Raw genomic sequence first — 21,529 nt, forward strand, 5'->3', positions numbered from 1 at the left:
TTGGTTTTGATGGGGTAATATTGGATGAGTGCAGGAATCAAGTTAGTGTGGTGAAAAATGGGGGCTCTTTGAACAGTGACTTAGTACATCAGTGGTGCACATGAAACGACATAACCAATTTTTCTACTCACTAGGCCATACGTAGCCTCTCAATCTATCACTGAGTGATATGTTCTGCTCTCTGATTTCATCTCCTTCTCAAAATGTTACTGACATTAAAGCAAGGCCCTCACTTTTCATGAGGGACCTCTACAATAACTATTCAGTTTTACTCACATATGAGCAAATGTTATATTCTTGAAGACACAAGTCATTTAAAATCTTAAATAGATTCTGCTGTAAAAACCAAAATTGTTGCTTCAGGATATATCTGAATCTATATTATTACTTCTGTAGATAATGCATTTTTTAAAAAAATATCATTGAGTGGAGTTGACTTTTATTTTTCACTAGAACAACGTAACCCATGTATTATAGATGATATAATAACAACACATGTATTCATACGTGTATTTGGTACACTAGAATATGCTTGGTGAAAATTTAACTATGTATTTTTAAAAACTGATAAAAGCAGGAAGGTAAGGAAAAGGTAGAAAAAAGAATAAAGAGAAAAGTTTTACCAAGACCATTGTTTCTGGATATTTCTATTAGTTATTAAATATAGAAAAATATTATTTTCCATTATCTCTATTTCATCTTTTCCTTACTTCTCCATGCATTTTCTATAACTTATATATCCTGAAACTGCTACATTTAGATATGGACTATATTTCAATAATTTAGTCTTGAGGAATAAAGAAACATATTGGTAATAATTCAGAGGAAGAAATTTGACAAAGTATACAAACAGGATGAATGGAATGGGTTTAGTAGGATTAGAGAGAACAAGGCGTGCTGGGCTGACCAGCAGACCCTGAGCGAAGATGAACAGATTACTCCAACACAGGCTTCTGTGAAAGAGAGGGCTAAGGGACTCTTTTACTTCAGTAGGAAAAGCAGTGCTGTTTGCCTGCCTCATTTGGCTTTTTATTGTAACAAGGGCTTGAACTCAAATTAACCTCTAGATACAATCAGCAAGGCAAGTATCTTTGAGAAATATATGCTTCTACAAGGTCAGGTTTTTAAAGATTAAACATAGAGATTCTAGCAAAACACCCCAGGGGATCAGACTTGTTTGGAAAAGTCAAAATAGGGGCTGCCGCCTTCGGCAAGTTCCCCTCAGAGGCCCCCGACCTTTCAGAGAATCCTCCTTACAGACCTTCCAACCAAGTCCCATGCTTCCCCACAAAGGAGGAAAAGAGGAGAGGGAGATTGAAAGAGAGGAGAGACAAGTCTGTGTGTGTGTGTGTGTGTGTGTGTGTGTGAGAGAGAGAGAGAGAGAAAGAGAGACATAGAAAGACAGAAACACACACAGAGAGAGTACAGAGAAACAGAGAGAATAAGAGTGGGAAGTGATGGAAGGAAGAATATGCAATTGTCAATATTTGTCTTCTGCTACCCAATCACTAGTGTAAGTCAATGCTCATTGAAGCATTATTTATAATATCCAACAGCCCAAGTGCCCATCAGTAGATGAGTGGATAAGAAAGCTGTGGTACAATTATACAATTGCATACTACTGGGCCATAAACAAGAAGAAAATCTTACCCTTTGCAACAGCATACATAAACCTGGAAAGGATTATGCTAAGTTAAATAAGCCAGTCAGAAAAAGATAAGTACTTTGTGGAATCTAATGAACAAAATAAACTATCAAGCAAAATAGAGACAGACCCATAGACAGAGAGCAGGCTCACAGGTGTTGGAAGGAGGGGTTGTGGGCTAGGTGAGGGTGGTGGAGGGAATGGAGAAAAAAAGAAAGAGAGAAAACTCATGAACATGGAAAACAGTGTGGGGATATCCTGGGAGAGGAGGATGAGGGAAGGTAGAGGAGGGTATAGGGGGGATAAAATGGTGATGGAAGGAGGCTTGACTTGGGTTGGTGAACACACAACACAGAGTACAGATGATGTGTTGTGGAATTGTGCACCTGAAACCTGTATAGTTTTGTTAACCAGTGTCACCACAATAAATTCAATAAAAAGGAAAATCAAATAAATAAAATTTCTCTTGTTGAAATAGAGGTATATTTCCTAGTCATTTTAGATTCAAGTACATAACTTTTAATAGTCTTTATGCATTTATTCAATAAATATATATTTACCTATCATCAGTCTACTGTGTTTTAAAATATCTTTGCTATAGCAATTTAGTGTACCCCTATAATACAATGATCATCTTGTAATGGTACAGAGAGACTGATTTCTATTCATTGGCCAGCCTTCTAAATATTTTACAACAGTTATAAAATTCCCAATTTATTTAAAACATTTAACAAGTATTTATTGGATACAAATCACTGCAGGGCATCATGCTAGGAACTAAATATATTGGGGTAGTAGGTAGGAGGGAGGATTGGGTAAGAAGAATCTCTGATTGAGCCCCAGAGCAAAGATGGCCCATTAGAGGAGCTTCATGTGGTCAGTATGACCAGGCTCTAGTACCCCTGACATACGCAGTCGTTGGCTGGGAGCTTGACTGCAATGGGAAGAGCCTGATCTCAATGTGTATGCTGTGGTGGATTTCAATGCTGTCAGCTAACTAGTTCCTCATACAAGGTTCTTCCAGAGAAAGATCTAAACAGCATATTCCCATGGCTTTTACATGTGTGGGTTAAATTAATAATGTGTGTAATGTGCTAGGATATTCTCTGACACTTACAAAAAGGTTGAATACCTTTTCTCCAGAATGTTTATATTATAAAAAAGTAAATATTAATTAATTGTTATTAGAAGAGAGCAAGCCACAGAGCACGAGACAGTGTCCTTTCCCTCAAGAAACTTATATTTTAGACAGTGAAAATAGTTAAGTTTAAAAGTTATAAGATTAGTATCTACTTATTGGCAGAAATACTCTACTTTGGATATAAAAATGAAGGAAGCGTTCACAAATGAAATATCATCTCTTTGAAAATTAATTATATTCTTTCTGTTACTTCATCTGAGCTATTATAGAAACACACACCCAGACTTTTTATTTTATCCTATTTCTTAAGCACATTTTTATATTTTCCATCTCTTTATATTTCTAAGATATTATTCTTGATATTTTGTTTACACCTGTCTCCAAACTTACTAGCTTCTTCTTTAGCTATGTCTAATTTGAATGTAATTCATACATTTTAAAACTTTAATGACTTTTTTTTTATTTCTTGAAGCTCCACTTGATTCTTTTTTGGCATATGATTCATTTCTTTCTCATCCTTTCATCATTGTTTCTATACATTTTTAAAACTCTCTTAAAATTCTAAACTTTAATTGTATTAATGATTATTACTTGCAAGATGCAAGCTGAGGTAATGAGGATGAGAAAAAAGTGAAAGTGAGGGAAGAAAATATGTGACGTATTCTATTATTAGAATACTTTTGCATAGTATTTTATTACTGATAGATGGTTGAGTTCAGAATCTTGCATTTATTATGTCTGCTCATTCTCCTTTCTGGTGGATGTTTTTCTTACATGGTTTACACACCCTACTGCACAGCTCAAAATTTAGCTTCCTGAGAATTTCTCAGGGTTTGGAGATGTAACCCAAGTATAGGGGGTGGGGGCAGTTAGCTCTCTGTGGTGTGAGCATAGACCAATAGAAGGAGAGAGCAGGCAGGTAGGTGTATTTCCTCTCCCTCCTTCCTCCTGTAGACAATTCTAAGGTATTTGATATTGTATCCATGTCAGACAAGCCTGGAGGGGGGCTGTGTGTCTTAGCAATTCATTGGGAGCAGCATTAGCCAGAATGACAATGTCTTATGTGGCATTACTTCACATCTTTCCTCACCTTACTTTCATTTTACCCTCACACTTATTACCTGGGGTTGTATCTTACAAACAAGTGTTGTGTCTTACTCCTGGTCCAGTCTTTGCTTTCTACAGGATCTTGGCTAAAAATTTACAAATGGTAATATAATACAGCATTTCAAGAAATTACAGACATAATTATGAAAGGCAAACATTTAAAATGTGAAGAATAAGACACAAAAATATATTTTAAAAAAATAAATATTTTCTGAACAAGTCACAAAAGGCAAAACTTAAAGGAAAATACAGATACATTTGAATCTATTAATGTAAACATATGCAAATATAGGTAGGTAGAAGGATAGATAGATAACATTTTGACAAAAAAATTAAGGGGTTATTATTACATAGGATATATAGATAAATTCTCTAAATCAAACAAATAATTGCCTACCTAGTGTGGTTAGCATTGGAAATATTGAGAAGAGGCCAGATTCTGCATATATCCTGATAGTACAGTTAAAAGGATGTCCCAAAGCACTGAATGTGCTGTAAAATAAAGAGAGAAGTCAAAGATGACTTTGAGATTTTTGACCTGAGTAACTAAGAAGATGTAGTTACCCTGAATTGATTCAGAAGGTTCTCTCAGTGGAGCACATGTATGAGAGATCAAAGGCACAGGTTTGGATATGTCAAGTTACAGATGTCCAAATATCTAAGAGGTGATGTCAACTATACAAGTGGATATATGAATTGGAAACACAGTGAAGAGGTCTGAGCTATACCTAGCCATCTGACAGTTGTTAAATGCTTGACATTAAAAAGCATTCAGTGGGTTCTTTTAAATCCTTTTCATTTCCCTATGAATATTAGAATAGCTTGGCAATTTAAATTCTTTAAAATTAGGATTATATTAAATTTATAGATAATTTAGGGGAATTGGCATCTAAATAATATTGCATATTCCAATCAATACACATGATATATTGCTCACTTTATTTATATGTTCTTTAATTTCCTTGAAAAATGCTTTGACACTTTCAGTGAACAGGCCTTGCATACATTTTGACAATTTTTCTCCAAATTCTTTATACTTTTGATGCAATTATAACCGGTTTGCATTTTTATGTAATATGAACTTTATTTTCAAAATAAATTTTTACCAATTAAAAATTAATGCCTATATATATATATTTTTTTTATCCAAAGATAGGAATATATTCATTTTAAATATTTCAAGTAGTTGATTTGTCTTTTTCTTTTAATTAATTTTGGGGTAAGTGTACTTAACATGAGATCTACCCTTGTAAGTGGTAATATTTTTCTTTTCAAATATATTTTTATTGATTTCAGAGCGGAAGGGAGAGGGAGAAAGAGATAAAAACATCAATGATGAGACAGAATCATTGATTGGCTGCCTCCTGCACACCCCACACTGGGGATGAAGACTGCAACCCAGGCATGTGCCCTCACCAGGAATGGAACCCTGACCTAGTTCATAGGTCGACACTCAACGCTGGCTGGACTAAGTGGTAATATTTTTCAATTCAATTTCCAATTGTTCATTACTGGTATACAGGAATACAATTGGTTTCTATGTACTGATAGAATCCTGCAATATTTCTAAACACATTAATTAGGTCAGGTATTATTTTTCTAGGTTACATTGGCTATTCTATAGAGACAATCATGTATCTGAAAAAAAGACACTTTTTGTTTCTTTCTGATCTAAATGCCTTTTATTTCTTTTTGTCTTGTTGCACATGCTAGAAACTTACTACAATGTTGGATAGAAATGATAAGAATAGACATCTTTTTCTTGTTCCTCATTGTAGAAGAAAAACATTCAGTCTTTTACCATTAAGTATGTTATTAGCTATGTTTCTAGCACATGTCTTTTATTGGGTTAAGATAGTTTATGTCTATTCCTAGTTTGCTAAGAGGTTTTATTAGGAAATAGTATTACATTTTATCAAATGCTTATTCTTCCCTTGGGAAGATCATATGCTTTTTTTTTTTTTTTAGTTCTTAATAGAGTTAATTACAATAATTTAATTTTAAAAAATGTTAAATAAACCTGTACTTCTTTGATAAACTAAACTTATTCATATTATTTTTATATATTCTTGGATTCTACTTGTTAATTTTTTTTCTATTTTCATGAGAAAAAATTGGCTCTGAGTTATTTCTTATAATGCCTTTGTCTCATTTTGGTCTTATAGTGTGGACTTCATAGAATAAATGGAAAAAGTACTCTTTCCTCTTCAATTCTTTGGGAGAGTTTGCATAGAAATAATATTTTTCCCTCAAACATTTGTTAGTCTTTATCATTGATGCCCTCTGGGCCTGAAGTTTTTGTTTTGGGAGGGTTTTTTGTTTGTTGGTTTATTTGTTTTTTTAATCCTCACCTGAGGGTATTTTTCCATTGATTTTGCGAGAGAGAGGAAGAGAGAGGGAAAAGCAGAGAGAAATATCCATGTGAGAGAAACACATCAATTGATTGCCTCCATCACAAGCCATGACCAGGGCCTGGGCCAGGGAGGAGCCTGCAACCAAAGTACATGTTCTTAACCAGAATTGAACCCAGGACCCTTTGGTCCTCAGGCTGACGCTCTATCCACTGAACCTAACCTGCTAGGGCTAGGAGGATTTGTTTTTTTAAAAATCAAAAGTAACATCTATAATAATAAAAGTATAATATGCAAATTGACCAAACGACCAAAATGCAAAACAACCGCCCGGACCACCTTCTGGACGACCACACTATGACACACTGGTGCCAGGCCAGCCAAGGCAGGTACGATGCAATTGGTTGGGGGGCCCTGCCATTGCCCCACAATTGCCCAGCAGAGGGAGGCCGAGGCCACCGGCCAGCAGGGCGATTGATGGCGGAGGGCCCTCTGCGATCGCTACAAAGAGGGCGGCCCAGGCTACCCAGCCGGGGGTGCTGCCGTGGGTAGGCAGGGCCTCCCTCTGCACAGCGATTGATCACAAAAGCCCTGGCCAGGTGGGCAGGGGCTCCCTCTCTGGGTGATCAATTGCGGAGCACCAGGATTGATCGCTCCAGGCCACCCGGCCAGCAGCCACAGAGGGAGGCCCAGGCCACCCCACTGATGGCGCTGTAGGGTGATTGATCTGGGGGTGATTAATCTGGGGGCCCTGCGATCTATCACCTCACAGAGGGAGGCCCAGGCCACTGGTCAGCGATGCTGTGGTGGGTGTACGGGAATGGCCAGTGATTGCCCTGCAGAGGGTGGCCTGGGCCAGCCAAGCAATCACACCCCATGCCTGTCGCCCACAGAGGGAGGCAAGCAGTGGCAGGGGAGGGGGGCAGTGCTGCACAGATGGCAAGCAGTGGCAGCAGTGGGGGTGGGACCAGCTGCCAGCAGCCGAGAGAAGGAAAGCCTGATAGGCCCTGATTGCTGGCCAGGTCTAGGGATCCTACCTGAGGGGTCCCAGATTGTGAGAGGACTCAGGCTGGGCTGAGGGACAACTTCCTGCCCCTGTGCATGAATTTCATTCACCAGGCCTCTAGTCTTTAATAGAAGAAGAGCTAATCAGCTTAGCTAATTTTTCCTCAGTGAGTAGTTCACGTCTTTCAAGGAATTTGCTCATTTTATTTAATTTGTGGAATTTATTGGCATAAAGCTGCCCATAATATTGCTTATTATTCTTTGAACCTCTGTAGAAGTTTTTGTCATGTCACCCATCTATTTCCTGATATCAATAATTTGTATTTTCACCTTTATTGTCTTGACTAGTCTGGGAGAGGTTTATCAATTTTTACTTCAAAGATCCAGCTTTTCATTTCACTTATATTTTCTACTAGAGGCCCCATGCACAAATTCATGCACCAGTGGGGTCCTTCGGCCTGGCCTGCTGGGTCAGGCCAAAAAACGGCTCTCTGACGTCCCCTGAGGGGTCCCGGATGGCAAGAGGGCACAGGTCAGGCCGAGGTTCCTTTTTTGGTGCACGATCAAGGCCCGGGAGGAACGCAGGAGGTCAGCCAGCTAAGAAGGTACCACAGGAGGCCTCCAGGGCAAGTCTGGCCCATCTCACTCAGTCCTGATCAGCCAGACCTCAGCAGCAAGCTAACCCATCGGTTGCAGCTTCTTCCCCCTGGTGGTCAGTTCATGTCATAGTGACTGGTCGACCGGTTGACTGTCTGCCCCCTGGTGGGTGGTCAGTGCACATCATAGCAAGTGGTTGAGCAGCCTTAACATATTATTAGCATATTACGCTTTGATTGGTTGAATGGCCAACCAGGTGACCAGACACTTAGCATATTAGGCTTTTATTATATAGGATTACTTTCTATCTTCCATTTCATTGTATTTTCCTCTGATCATAGTTATTTCCACTCTTCTGATCATTTGGGGGTTTATTACTTTTTTCCCAATTTTTAAGGTGAAAACTGAGGTACTTGATTTAATACATTTCACCTTTTCTAATATAGGCTTTTTAATGTTATGAATTTTCCTCTAAGCACTTCTGTAGCTGCACCCCACAAATTTTATATTCTGCTTTTGTTTTCATTCAGTTCAAAGTTCTCATTTTCTTTTGAATTTCTTCTTTGATCTAGGAATTATTTAGACATGTGTTATTTAGTTATTGTGTTATCTTTCCATAATTCAGTTCTAATTTATTTATATTGTGGTTAGAGAACACACATTTTATGACTTGAATCCTTTTAACTTGAGATCTTTCCCTGTGCCCTTGGAAAAAAAAAATGTGTGTTCTGATGTTACCTGGAATGTTCTATGAATAACAATTAGGTTAGGCTAATTGGTACTGTTGTTCAAGTATTCTACATCTTTACTGATTTACTGTCTACTTGTTCCATCAATTATTGAAAGAAGAACATGGGCTTATCTATTTTCTTTGATGTTCTAACATTTTTGGCTTCATGGACTTCGAAGCTTTATTATCAAGTTCATTCAAATTTAGAATTATTATTTCCTCTTGGTGAATTGACAGTTCTATCATTATCAAGTAATGCTTCTTTTGTCCTGTTAATATTTTTTTGCTCTGAAATCTGGCACTAATATAGTTACTTCCACATTCTTTTGAACAGTGTTAGCTTAGTATATCTTTTACTATCCTCTACTTTTAACCTATTTGTGTCTTTATATTTAAAGTGAAATTTTTATAGGCAGAATCTGAAATGTATTCTTGGGTGAGAATTTTAAAAAATAATAATAATAAACAGAATATGTTTGGGTCAGGCTTTAAAAAAACAATCTCTCAATATCTAATTTTAATTGGGAGAGTGAAACTATTTATATTTAATAAATATTGACCCAACAGGGTTAAATCTTTCATCTTGCAGGGTAATTTCTCTTTGTCTCATGTGTCCTTTGTCCCCTATGTTTTTTTTTTGCTGTCTTTTATATCATTGGAGCACTTTTCATGATTCCATTTAATCTCCTTTGCTGTCTCATGAGCTACACCTCTTTCTTAGATATTATTTTAGTAGTTGCTATAGTCTACATAGTATACATATTTAACCTATGAAAGTCTACCAAAAGTGTTACTATACCATTACAAATATAGTATAAGAACCCTTCACACACATTCTTTTAACTTCTCCTTAATCTTTGTGTATTGTTGTCCTACACTTTATTTATATGCATTTTCAAACCCCATAGTACATTGTTACTGCATTTTCTCTTTAAGACATTTATTTAATAAAAAGAGAATATTTTAGATTTACCTTTATACTTACCATTTATAATTCTTTACATTCCTTTATGTAGATTTATACTTATATACTAGAGGCCTGATGCACAAAATTTATGCACGGTGGGTGTCCCTCAGCCCGACCTGCACCCTTTCACAATCCGGGACCCCTTGGGGGATGTCCAACTGCCGGACGTCTCTCTTGCAATCTGGGACTGCTGGCTCCTAACCGCTTGCTTGCCTGCCTGCCTGATCACCTCTAACCACTCTGCCTGCCTGCCTGATCGCCCCTACCCACTGTGCCTGCCTGTTTGATTGCCCCTAACTGCCTCTGCCTCGGCCCCCACTGCCGTGGCTTTGTCCAAAAGGATGTCCAGAATGATGTCCAGAAGGTTGTTCAGCTGTCCAGTCTAATTAGCATATTATGCTTTTATTATTATAAATGGTATCAGATTATATTTATATCTGGTATCAGATTATATTTATATCTGATATTTATGTTTATACCTGATATTTATGCTTATATCTGCAGTTCTCCTTATGATTAATTCTCTCAGCCTTTCTAATACTGAGAATGTTTCCATTTTACCTTTATTTCTGAAAAATCTTTTTGCTGCATATAGAATTCTAGATTGATTATTTTTTAGTATGATAGAAATGTTATTCTACTGTTTTCTTATTTGCATTGTTTCCTAGGAGAAATCTGTTGTGATCTTTCTCTTTGCTCTTTTGTATATAATGTGTCCATTTTCTTTTGCTGGTTTTAAAGTTTTCTTCTTACCACTGGCTGTAACTTGATTATGTTGTCCCTTGTTGCAGTTTTCTTCAAGTTTCTAGAGCTGAATATAGTTGTTATGCTTTTGGATTTGTGATTTTATTTCAAATACTGAGTCAGAATTAAAATGGTAATAAAACTATATTAGTATCTTCTTCCTTCAGTTATTCAGTCCCTCTACCAGTCCACTCGATGCATGGCATCTTTTATACAAAATTATTCCCCTGAATAATAATTAATCCTTTAGTCCTTCAATTCTTACCTCTCCTCATGTTAAAATTTAGAATGTTCTGAAGGGATATTTTATAGTTCAGATACAGTTACTATTTTTTGTTGTTGTTGTTCGTGTCTTTTATTAACCCAAATACAATTACTTGTCTTCTGGTTTGTTGAAGCAATAAGTCAAACAACATTTGCCACAATAATGTCTGTCAAAGTGGCTGGCCATCAAAACTCCAGCACCACATTCATCTGAAGGGCACTCCCGACAAAGGCGACTGATTTGCCATTCTCATCCACTCTGTAATATTTCAGGACAGCCAGTTTAATCTTCTTTCTCTTATGCTTGTTCTTCTTGGGAGTGGTGTAAGACTTCTTCCTTTTCTCGGCACTACCATGAAGTCTCAACACAAGATGAATGTTGTAGTCAGACAAAGTACGCCCATCTTCCAGTTGCTTGCCAGCAAAGATCAGTCTTTGCTGATCAGGAGGAATTCCTTCCTTATCCTGGATCTTGGCCTTTACATTTTCTATCGTATCTGAGGGTTCAACTTCGAGAGTGATGGTCTTCCCCGTGAGGGTTTTCACGAAAATCTGCATCTTGGCGGCGACTCCACCGTAGATGGCGGATTGTAAAGGTATAGTTACTATTTTGCTACTAATACCATTTCATTCAAACTTTTGTTGCTAGGTGAATATAGTTCAATATTTTATAACAGTTATCAATATTTGTAAATGAACATGAGACTCCCATATACACAATTATTTAATTTATCACAAATAGGAGATCAGGCAGAACACATAGCTGGTAGAGGATATATACATGGACAGAAAAGCTTCTATAATATAAGTGGATACCTAGGTCCATAAATAATAGTGTCCCTGTACAATATAACTGAGTTGTTTGAAAGTCTTCCCTTACCCTTATCATGACATGCTTCTGAAGCAAATCAATGAATATATCCGGTATGAGTCTCCTTTCTTCTTCTTTTTGTTGGAATGGGTGTTGAAATGGGATTGGGAATAAGAATGCTTGAGAATGGTTTATAGAAAATATTTGATGTGGTCATTACACGAATCTACATATGTGACAAAATGCCACAGAATTATGCACACATATTGTACCAATGCCAGTTTCCTGATTTTGATAGTGTATTATAATTATGTAAGATGTAACTATTGGGGGGAAACTGGGTGAAGGGCACACAATAACTTGTAATTATCTCAAAATAAAAAGACAAAACAAAAAATAAAAAGAGTTCAATGAACCTCCATCTTTACATTTAGTGAAATGCACGAGGAGCTCAATTACAGTCTTTTTAGGTTCCTGACCTCTAAAAAAGTGCTCATTTTATTTCCCCCATTTTTTTCTTCTTATTATTCTTTATGATCTCATTAGCAATGAAAGTTAATGGAACAAATCTTCTCTTAAAATAATAAGCATTTTAAAGTCTATTACATTACCCCTAGTATTGATAGACCAAAAGGATTCAGCAGAATGTACTGTTTTTCTAGGTGAAAAAAAAAAAAAAAACAACCAAAACTAAGGTTGAGTGATAATTTCTCCTACTGAAAATAAACATGCTGTCATTGCTCACTCGTATTTTAAAAATAGCCACCCAAAATGTAGATGATAATTCTATCTATGCTTTTTTTCCCTCAAGCCTATAATAATGACTCCATAAAATGTAGCCTTTTGGCTCACATATGTACTTAGAGGCTAAATTATATCATAATCACACTAGAATAAAGCCTTATAGGCAGCTCTCATGGGAAGTGAGACTGAACTCTGGGGTCAGAGTTCTAAAGTTGCTGAATAATTATCTCATGTATTTAGATAATATAATCAGTATAAAAGTACCAAATCCCTAGGAAATACACTAAGTGTGTTTTTCTATGCCTTTGTCTCATTACATACTTTAGTTTCTCTTAACTTAGTTTTTTTCCCTTCCAAATGATCAATGATCTCTGATATTTGATGGTCCCAAACATAATTTGAGGAATCAGAGACTTTAGGTATGGTTTATATGTCTTGGGCACTCAATTCATCTAACAATTGCCAGTTTGGCTTCATTAAAGTATGTATTTAAACTCAAGAGAGTAGATTAGACTAAAGTGTACTCACAATACAGTACAGTGTTCTTGCTGGACTATATTGTGAGTACACTTAAATGTTTTGAGGGAAAGTGAAGGAAAAAAATGAGAGGAAATGTTAGTTGATGGGAAAAGGGGATGGAGAGATAATTAAATTTGAGTATAATCATTGCCACTCCAAAAATGGCTCTCATCCAGTATGGTACACATAAATCTTCCAACAAGTTGTAGAGAATAGAGAATAGTTGCTTCTGGATCAATGCCCAGTTATTTAGTGAGCCTATCAAGCTGACAGTAAGACTACCAAACCTGATACACATGAATGCCCAAGAAGAGTGTCAGTGGATGCCAACCTAGATCATGTCAGTGAAACAGAGTACAGGAGTATCAAAGCACTGATAGGCTTGTTTCTGCTACAAATACAAAACCAAAGGCTAACCATAATCTACTCTTTGAAACTTGTATTGCAGTACTAGTGACTTTTAAGAAACTGACTCACATACAAGGCATGTAGAAAAAAAAAAGAGTTTGAAACATGAGGGGAAACTTGCATTGGATGTGAAAAAAACACACAATTCATTTGAATAGTCACTATTACTTACTTATGACTTATTTTTGTGTTTCTGCTCTCCACCAGTTCTAATGAATTTGTTATGATGGCCATTTAACAGTTAAAGGACCTAAGCTTTAGAGCATTCTGTGGCATTTAGTCATTTATATATATAAAAACCTAAGCGACCGGTAGACTGTTCAGCCACTCAACTGGTCGACCAGTAGCTATGACACACAGACTACCAGGGGGAAGATGCTCAACACAGGAGCTGCCCCCTGGTTGTCAGTGCACTTCCACAGTGGGAGCACTGCTCAGATGACCAATGGGCACCAGACGCCAGGCTCATGGCTAGTGAGCACTGCTACAGTGGTGCGAGCCTCTCCCACAGACACTCCCCCTGTGTGCCCCTCCCCAATCCAGACTGGGACCAGGATGGGGACTGGCATCGGGATGGGGACTGGCATTGGGAATGATTGGGCACCAACCCATGGCTGCTTCTCAGTCATGGGCAAGCCTACCGAGCAGTGGTGGCGGCAGGATGAGCAGGAGCAGCGCAGCGCCTGGCCCGGGCTCAGGCTCCTCCCTGCTGCCTGCCGTTTAGGGCACTACTACATCCCTCAGGGTGTGTAGGACTGCCGGTTTTGTCCAATTCCCACAGGCCAGGCTGAGGGACCTGCACCAGGCCGCTAGTCTTTATAATGAAGTCCTCTAAAGGGGTGTGCTGTCCATGGTTCTGAATTTCAATTATACTCTAAATCAGTGGTTTTCAACATGGGGCACACATACCACAGGGGGGCAATTTGATTTTTAAGAGGGGGCAATTCAAGAGTGAGTTATTAGCAGTGAATTTTTTGCATTTCTAATGGTTCTAGGGGCCTCATATACAGTATATAAATATACACTGAGTGGCCAGATTATTATGATCTCTGAGCACATAATAATCTGGCCACTCAGTGTGTGTGTGTGTGTGTGTGTGTGTGTGTGTGTGTGTGTGTGTGTGTGTGTTAGAGGCCTGGTGCATGAATTTGTGCATGGGTGGGGTCTGGCCAGCCTGGCCAGGGGGAGGGGACATGGGCAGTTGGCAGGCCTGCCTGCTGGTCGAATTCCTGGTCAAGGGGACAATTTGCATATTAGCCTTTTATTATATGGGATATACACTGAGTGGCCAGATTATTATGCATTCAGGGATCATAATAATCTGGCCACTCAGTGTATATTGTGACATATTTATGCATTTCAGTTCTCTATATTTTGAAACTTTATTTGCTATTATATCACTTCATATTACTATTATTTTTTAACAATTTCTTAGTGATTTCTTCCTTAGTACTTCAACTGTCCTTTCATTCTTTTATTTTCCTCTTTCTTGATGGCATGTTCTTTGGAATCTTGTTTAGACCAAGTTAATGGCCTTTTAGGCTTCCTCCATGTGAATAGGAGTTCATTTTTTGAATAATAAGAATTGTATGTCATAGGGGGATATCAGCATTTTGGAGATGCTTAGGTGGGGGGTGGCCCAAAAAAGGTTGGAAACCACTGCTCTAAATATTTTATGTTCAGTGATTTACAGGAAAACTTGTAATATTATTTTAGTTAGTTTATATTTAGAAAAAAATCATTTGTGTCCTAGTTAAAAGACAAACAATATTAACTGATAAAATCTACTGATGTCCGAAAACTATTTTATATATGTGGCTAGGGGATGAATGAGGATGTCCTTTTCCTATCATTCTTCGGTACTCAATAACTAACATATTATACTCATACCAAATATAACATTCTATTATAAATAGCATTTAAATGTATCTATTTATTCTAAAGATAAAATTGCTTCCAGTAAAGAATATCAGCTACCCCTATTGAAAATGTGCTGTAACCTGGTCCACTTGCAAAATCATGAATGTGATACTTTCCCTCTAATAGTAGCAAGAGCTTGGAATTACCAAAAGCAAAATTTTCATATCTGGATTTTTAATCAGCAGATATTCAAACAACTTGTCGATGGTCTTGGCCTTGTTAGGAATACAGTGTTAGTGCTTACAAAAAAAAAAAAAATAATAACCTTACGTAAATCCTTAGGCTGTGCAGGATCTGGAAAATTTTTATGGTTCTTTCTATCTTAAAGTCACATTTCTTTCTACATAGAAATTGAATTATTGAGAATCATTACTGAAATATTAAATAACATCCTATGAAATATTAATTTCAGTGGAAATACCTCACTTTTTAGCACATGGTATCCTATATAATAAAAGAGTAATATGCAAATTGACTGTCACTCCAACACACAAGATGGCTGCCCCTATGTGGTCAAAGATCCTGGCCCCATGTGGACACAAGATGGCCACCACAAGATGGCCAGCAGGGGAGGGCAGTTGGGAGTGACCAGGCCTGCAAGGTAGGGCAGTTGTGGGCGATCAGGCCATCAGAGGAGGGAAGTTGGGGGCGACCAGGCCTGCAGAGAAGGGCAGTTAGGCATCAATCAGGCTGGCAGGGAAGTGGTTAGGGGGTGATCAGGCTGGCAGGCAGAAGCAGTTAGGGGCAATCAGGAAGGCAGGCAGGCGAGCAGTTGGGAACCAGCAGTCCTGGATTGTGAGAGGGATGTCCGACTGCCCGTTTAAGCCCGATCCTACCAGGATCAGGACTAAATGGGAAGTCGAACATCCTTCGAGGGGTCCCAGATTGGAGAGGGTGCAAGCTGGGCTGAGGGACACCCCCCACCCCATGCACAAATTTTGTGCACCGGGCCTCTAGTAAGACTATAGAAATTTGAGGAATGCTAATGTCATTTTAAGTAAAAACATCAGAATGTAAAAGGTTATGCATGCTTATGCAAATACATATACCAATTATGTATTTGCATAGGCATGCATAACCTTTTACAACCTTTTACATCATATGCCAAGTATATATTTTTAAACTATTAGATTCTGAACTCAGACTTTAATGTGACACCTGAGTTGCAAATTTACTCCACATAGGAGCTTGGACAAATGACCTATCCTCCCTGCACTCCAGTTTCTTCAACTGTGAGAATAATGGTATCAATAAACAATATCATATGTTGTTGGTGTTAAGTAAAATGATACCTGTAGAGTACTTGTTGGTATGATTATCATAAAGCCAACATAAAATATTTACTTACTACCTTTTCAATAAAGAAGACCATGTATATTCAAAAATTTGTTCTCCCACATCTGAGATGCCTACTAAGAGAGGAAATAGAAAGAAAAGAGTGAAAGAGTTTGAATTCTATTCAGGAAATGTGTCAAATGTGTAACTATTAACATCCTTATAGTAGGACTCATTACTTTTACTCAGGAGCATTATTTTGTAGGTCTCTATTACTTGAAGGAAATATGATTGAATAATTGAATGAGGTATTAAATCTGAGCTAAAGAAATTACTATTTTATGTCATTAAGATGAGAATATGATCGTTATACTCTCCTTTTACTTGTAGAATGCTAGCATCCAACAACAGAATTTAGGTAGAAAGCACTATTAGTATTAAATCAAAAACTTGAAGCTAATAAAATCACAATTGTCTACATTGACTTTTGCTCAATGTCCCCCAAAAACATATATGATTGACAGCTCTCACCCTGAGGAAGCACATACATTTTAAGGTTAGTTTAGCATGACAAAGAGAAAAAGTCTAAGTTTGGGTTGCTTCCAAAAGATGCCAATACATTTCTACATCTGCTCTATTATCTTAGTTGTACCAAGAACCATTCTCCCAATTAGTTAATTAACTTCAAGAAGAAACCAAATTAGTTTAAAATGCAATTTAAACACAAGACTATAAATTGTAATTAAAACTGCATGCAGTTGGCATAAATTTTTTTTCAAAACATCTAAAGACGATCAATTTCAAAAGCACAAATTATTTGGAGTCTGGTAAATTGATGCAAATTTATTCAAATGGTCAATTTTTAAAATAATATTTTAATTAGCCCTTTAGTCACAATGATTTATAAATGTAGATAAGAAAATAGTATCTTCTCATTGTAGATGTTAATATGATATTTGCTCATGTATGTTTCAATGGTCAATAAATTCTGTTTTTCCTAATAATAAACTGATTCATGGATTAATAAAAATGAAATATGAATTTATTAAGAATTAAAGACTAAAAAACTGTTAACAATACTAGTTTATAAACTCCTATGAGGCTACTGTTACCATGTTACTTTAACATCATTATTAATACTAGTATTTAGTATTCATAAATAGCACTATTAATGTTAATTTTTCTTTAGCTTGATCATATGTGTATGTAGAGAACAGAAACTTATTTAATGCATTTATTAATTATAAATCAATGACTTTATTCTCACTAGTTATCTGTCATTATTAAGCAAATGTCTCATTAATCAAATAAAACCTGGAAATGTAGGCTTTTTTTCCTCTTAAAAGAGGTAATATAATTCCAAAATAGGGAATGTATTTTTTTAAATGTCTAGAGTGGAATGCTTATCATTTTAGGCAAGGCAAGAACTAAATTGGATTCTTTCTAAAATATGGTATTTTAGGTGGATCAAATTTTTTGACTGATCTTATCATCCTTTAGCGCTGGAAGGAATATGTAAGGTATTCGGTGAATTTGATATTCAAAACATTTATTTTTTTCAAATTTTTCTTATGCCTTTGCCAAATCTCTCCTTATTGTCACGTAACTGTGATTTTTTTTTCTTGTCCTGTCATCAACATCATTAGAGAACAGATGGAGATCAGTATACTCAACTTAGACTTGAAAGAATAAAGTCATCATTCAGATTTTCTTTTTCAGACAGCATTTCTCCACTTTCAATAGATAAGTGATAAGATTTCTCAGAGGCTAAATGTGATGCAATTTATTTGAAATCTCTGGAACTTCTGTTTGATTCTCTCTCTCATATTTTGTTGACATGCCATTGTCATTCTAAGGGATATATATATCTTTAATATAATAGTTTTTATTTGAATTGCAAGTATAGTATAAATGTACCTCTAGATAATTAATATTGCCTCATATATTTTTCATGTTCCATCTAAAGAACATAAAAATGCTAATGAAAATGGAGTTTATTATACATTTTAGAAAAAAGCTCAATGATGAAAAGGTAAAATTTTCCCTTGGATCTATGGGATTCTTACTATTTAAATTTTAATAAATTGGACAGAAATATGAAACCAGCACCCAAATTAGGAAATAGATCAGAAAGAAAATGAAAAATCCCCAGAAAGCAAGCTGGAACACATGGAAATATGTGATATAAATGACAGAGATTTCAAGATTGCAGTTCTTAAAATACTCAATGAGATGCAAGAAAATACAGACAAGCAAGTCAATGCACTCAGTAAACAAATCAATGAACAAAATGAGTACTTTAGAAATGAAATTGAAACTTAAAAAAATAACCAATCAGAAATCCTGGAAATGAAGCATGCAATTAAGAAGATTAATGGTGACCAAATAGGCAGATGTGTCTTGCACCTTGTCCCGGAGCAGATAGAAAGAACAACTAAATCAAATAACATTCAGACAGAATTGGCAAATTAGACATAGCTGGTGAGACAATTAACAGCTGAAAAGGACAGAGGACACCTGGAGAGCGATAGCATTGGGGATCTGGGCTGGAGAGAGACGCAAGATCACCAGGCCTAGAGGGTCAGAAACAAACTGCACAGCACCAAATCCATGTCCCTTGGGGACAGGAGTAACATCCAACTGTGGAAAGGAAGTTCACAGGACTGCTGGAAGCTAGGGAATCTATATCTAAGCCCACAGCCCAGAGATGCTGCCCCTAGAAGAACGGCAGAAGAGCTGCCGGAGCCACGAGGTGGCAGGGGGAGATAAACTTGCAGTCACATGGTTGTTTTGCCTCCCTTTTGTCCTTGACTTTATTCACTAAACCCAGTACAAAGGACCTTTCAATTACAAACACTCACCCAAGGCTATAATGCAGGTGGAGGTGTATATTTGTGGAGTCTGCAGAGAGGCTATGGAAAGGATCAGGACAGGGAGAGGTGACCAGTAATCTGGCACCGTCTAGACCTAAACAGCCATTTTTCTACTGAAGAGCCACCCCTCCCAGCATCCTCAAGACAGCTAATACAGCCACACCCAGCCTACATCTAGACTCTGAATAGCCCCAAAGAGCCCTCAGGGACTGTGTTGAAAAGGGGCCTTTCATTCCCAGAAAGCTATACAGCACCACCCCCACCTAAAGCCCTGTTAGAAATATATGCTTGAGTGATTAAGATTGACAGCAGGCAGACAGGCAAAGCCGGCAAATTGGTCCTGCCTGCTTGCAGTCAAGACTGTGGAGATAGACACAAACAGAGGAGCAGTGGATCGCTTGGAACTTCAACATGGTGCTGACTACCTAAAACGAAACTCAGAAATGGCAGACAGAAGAGAAGAGTAGGATCTTAAACCAGCCCCCCTGGGGCATTAAAACTTGGCTGAAGTGAACAACACTTTACTTTTTTATTTTTTCTCTTTTATGTAATACTTTAATCAATAAAGAATAAAAAAAGAATAAAAAGTGAAATATTTACAAGGTCAAATACAAACCAAATTGTTAAGAGTGGTTACCACTTGAATCTATCAATAGAGTTGGAGGAAAGTGAGGCAGCTATTGTATTTTTTGTTATATTTCTGTATTCTTTGAATTCTTGTTACAAGAAAGTATTACTTTGTTAACAGGAAAATTTTTCTAATGAACCCACCTCTAAGATGACATTTATCAAAGGCTTATTATACATTCTCCCATTTAATCCTCAACACTGTGTGGTGCGCAGTATTTTCACCAAAGAAGAAACTAAGATGTACAAATTTTAAGTAACTTTAAGACATCAACATACACCTGATAATTGGAAGAATAAGGACTCAAGGATTCCTCAGTCCAAATCTAAAGCCCATTCTCTAAGTATGTTTCTATAATGAAAGGTGCTTGACTCATGAGATATAAACATTTCTCAAGTATAACATTAATACACAAGTATAAAGTCATACTTACAGGTGAGGTTTTTCTAAACAGGCTGGAATTAATGACAGTACTTTCAAGTTGTCATACCCAAATAAGAGAAATGTTTTATAGTTTCTGAGAATAATTTCTGAAGCATTGTTTGAACATTCAAGATATTAAGTTATTGGCAAAAATTCTCTCCTTTGTCAATAATTTCCACCTTACTAAATGTCATTATTTTGAATGATACAAATTAAGTATGAGTGTTAATTCACACAATATTATAAATAAATTTATATATAATGAAACTTAATTTTTTCTTTTTTTATCTTTTACTTTTTTGTATTTTTTCACTTTATTTTTTATTGTCATTTTATTTTATCTTATTTTTTCTTTTTTTCCACCTTTTTCTTCCTCACTTTTCCCTTTTTCATCCTGTTTTCTCTTCTCCTATCCCCACTTTAGTTTTTCTCTTACATTTCTTTTTACCCCTTGTTAAAAATTGATCTTCTTTATCTACTTTATTGATGTGATATTATTACTGTAGCCTCTGTTGGTTTACTCATTTATCTAATTACCTCTCCCCTGCTCCAAGTCCATGCACCCTTCTCTTTTCTATTTCTTTAGTCAATCTTATTATGCTTTTGTTTTTCCTCTCCTCTCCTGCTCTCTTTGTCTCCTGTGTTTAATTAGTTTCACTCACTAAACTCAAACCCATTTTCTCTCGACTCTATTGTCTTTTTCCAAAAATAAATGAATGAATACATAAATAAATTAAATATATATATATATATATATATATATATATATATATATATATATATTGTTTTAGCTATTTCTTTTTTCTTTTCTTCTTATTCAATCATTTTCTTTCTACCTCCTCTATACTGAACCATGGTCCTTCCACTATTCATTCAATTCCTTAACTTTACTTTCTGTATATAAGCACCGCCTCTACAGATTCTGTCCCTAGTTTTTTTATGAATGTTTGTTGTTTGCATTTTTTGGTTTATTTGATTGTTTTGTGGTGTTTTCTCCCCATATTTATAAATTTTTTCTTCCTTTTTGCTTTCTTACCTTTTTTCCTTTTCTCGATATCATTTTTCCTCTCTTTACTTTCTCCTAATTACCTTTTACCTTTGGCCACTTTTATTGGGGTTATCAGTGTCCTGAATACATTCATGTTTTGTCCCCTTTGTGTCGGGTCTTGTTGAGTTGTATATTGTGTTGTTCGGTCAATGTGGTAGAGAGTTAGCAACATAACCAGACACCCTGAGAGGAGATTCCATCCACAAATGGAACAATAACACTCAAGACCCAACTACACCAAGAGAACCCAAATATTCCAAGTAGGGGGCATTCCTAGAAAAGCCACCGAAAAGAACTGAAAGATAACACCACTGGGTATCACAAAACAT

At 36.6% G+C, this 21,529-nt stretch overlaps 1 pseudogene across 1 annotated transcript; it reads right to left on the reverse strand.

The window, feature by feature from the left end:
* Positions 1-10,660: 10,660 nt before the first annotated feature.
* Positions 10,661-11,109, reverse strand: LOC308250408 (ubiquitin-ribosomal protein eS31 fusion protein-like; annotated as a pseudogene). The gene has a single exon. The product of its transcript is annotated as a ubiquitin-ribosomal protein eS31 fusion protein-like (transcript).
* Between the last annotated feature and the right edge of the window lie 10,420 nt (positions 11,110-21,529).

Source organism: Plecotus auritus, assembly GCF_963455305.1.
Source record: "Plecotus auritus genome assembly, chromosome: 1".
NCBI classification, from domain to species: domain Eukaryota; kingdom Metazoa; phylum Chordata; class Mammalia; order Chiroptera; family Vespertilionidae; genus Plecotus; species Plecotus auritus.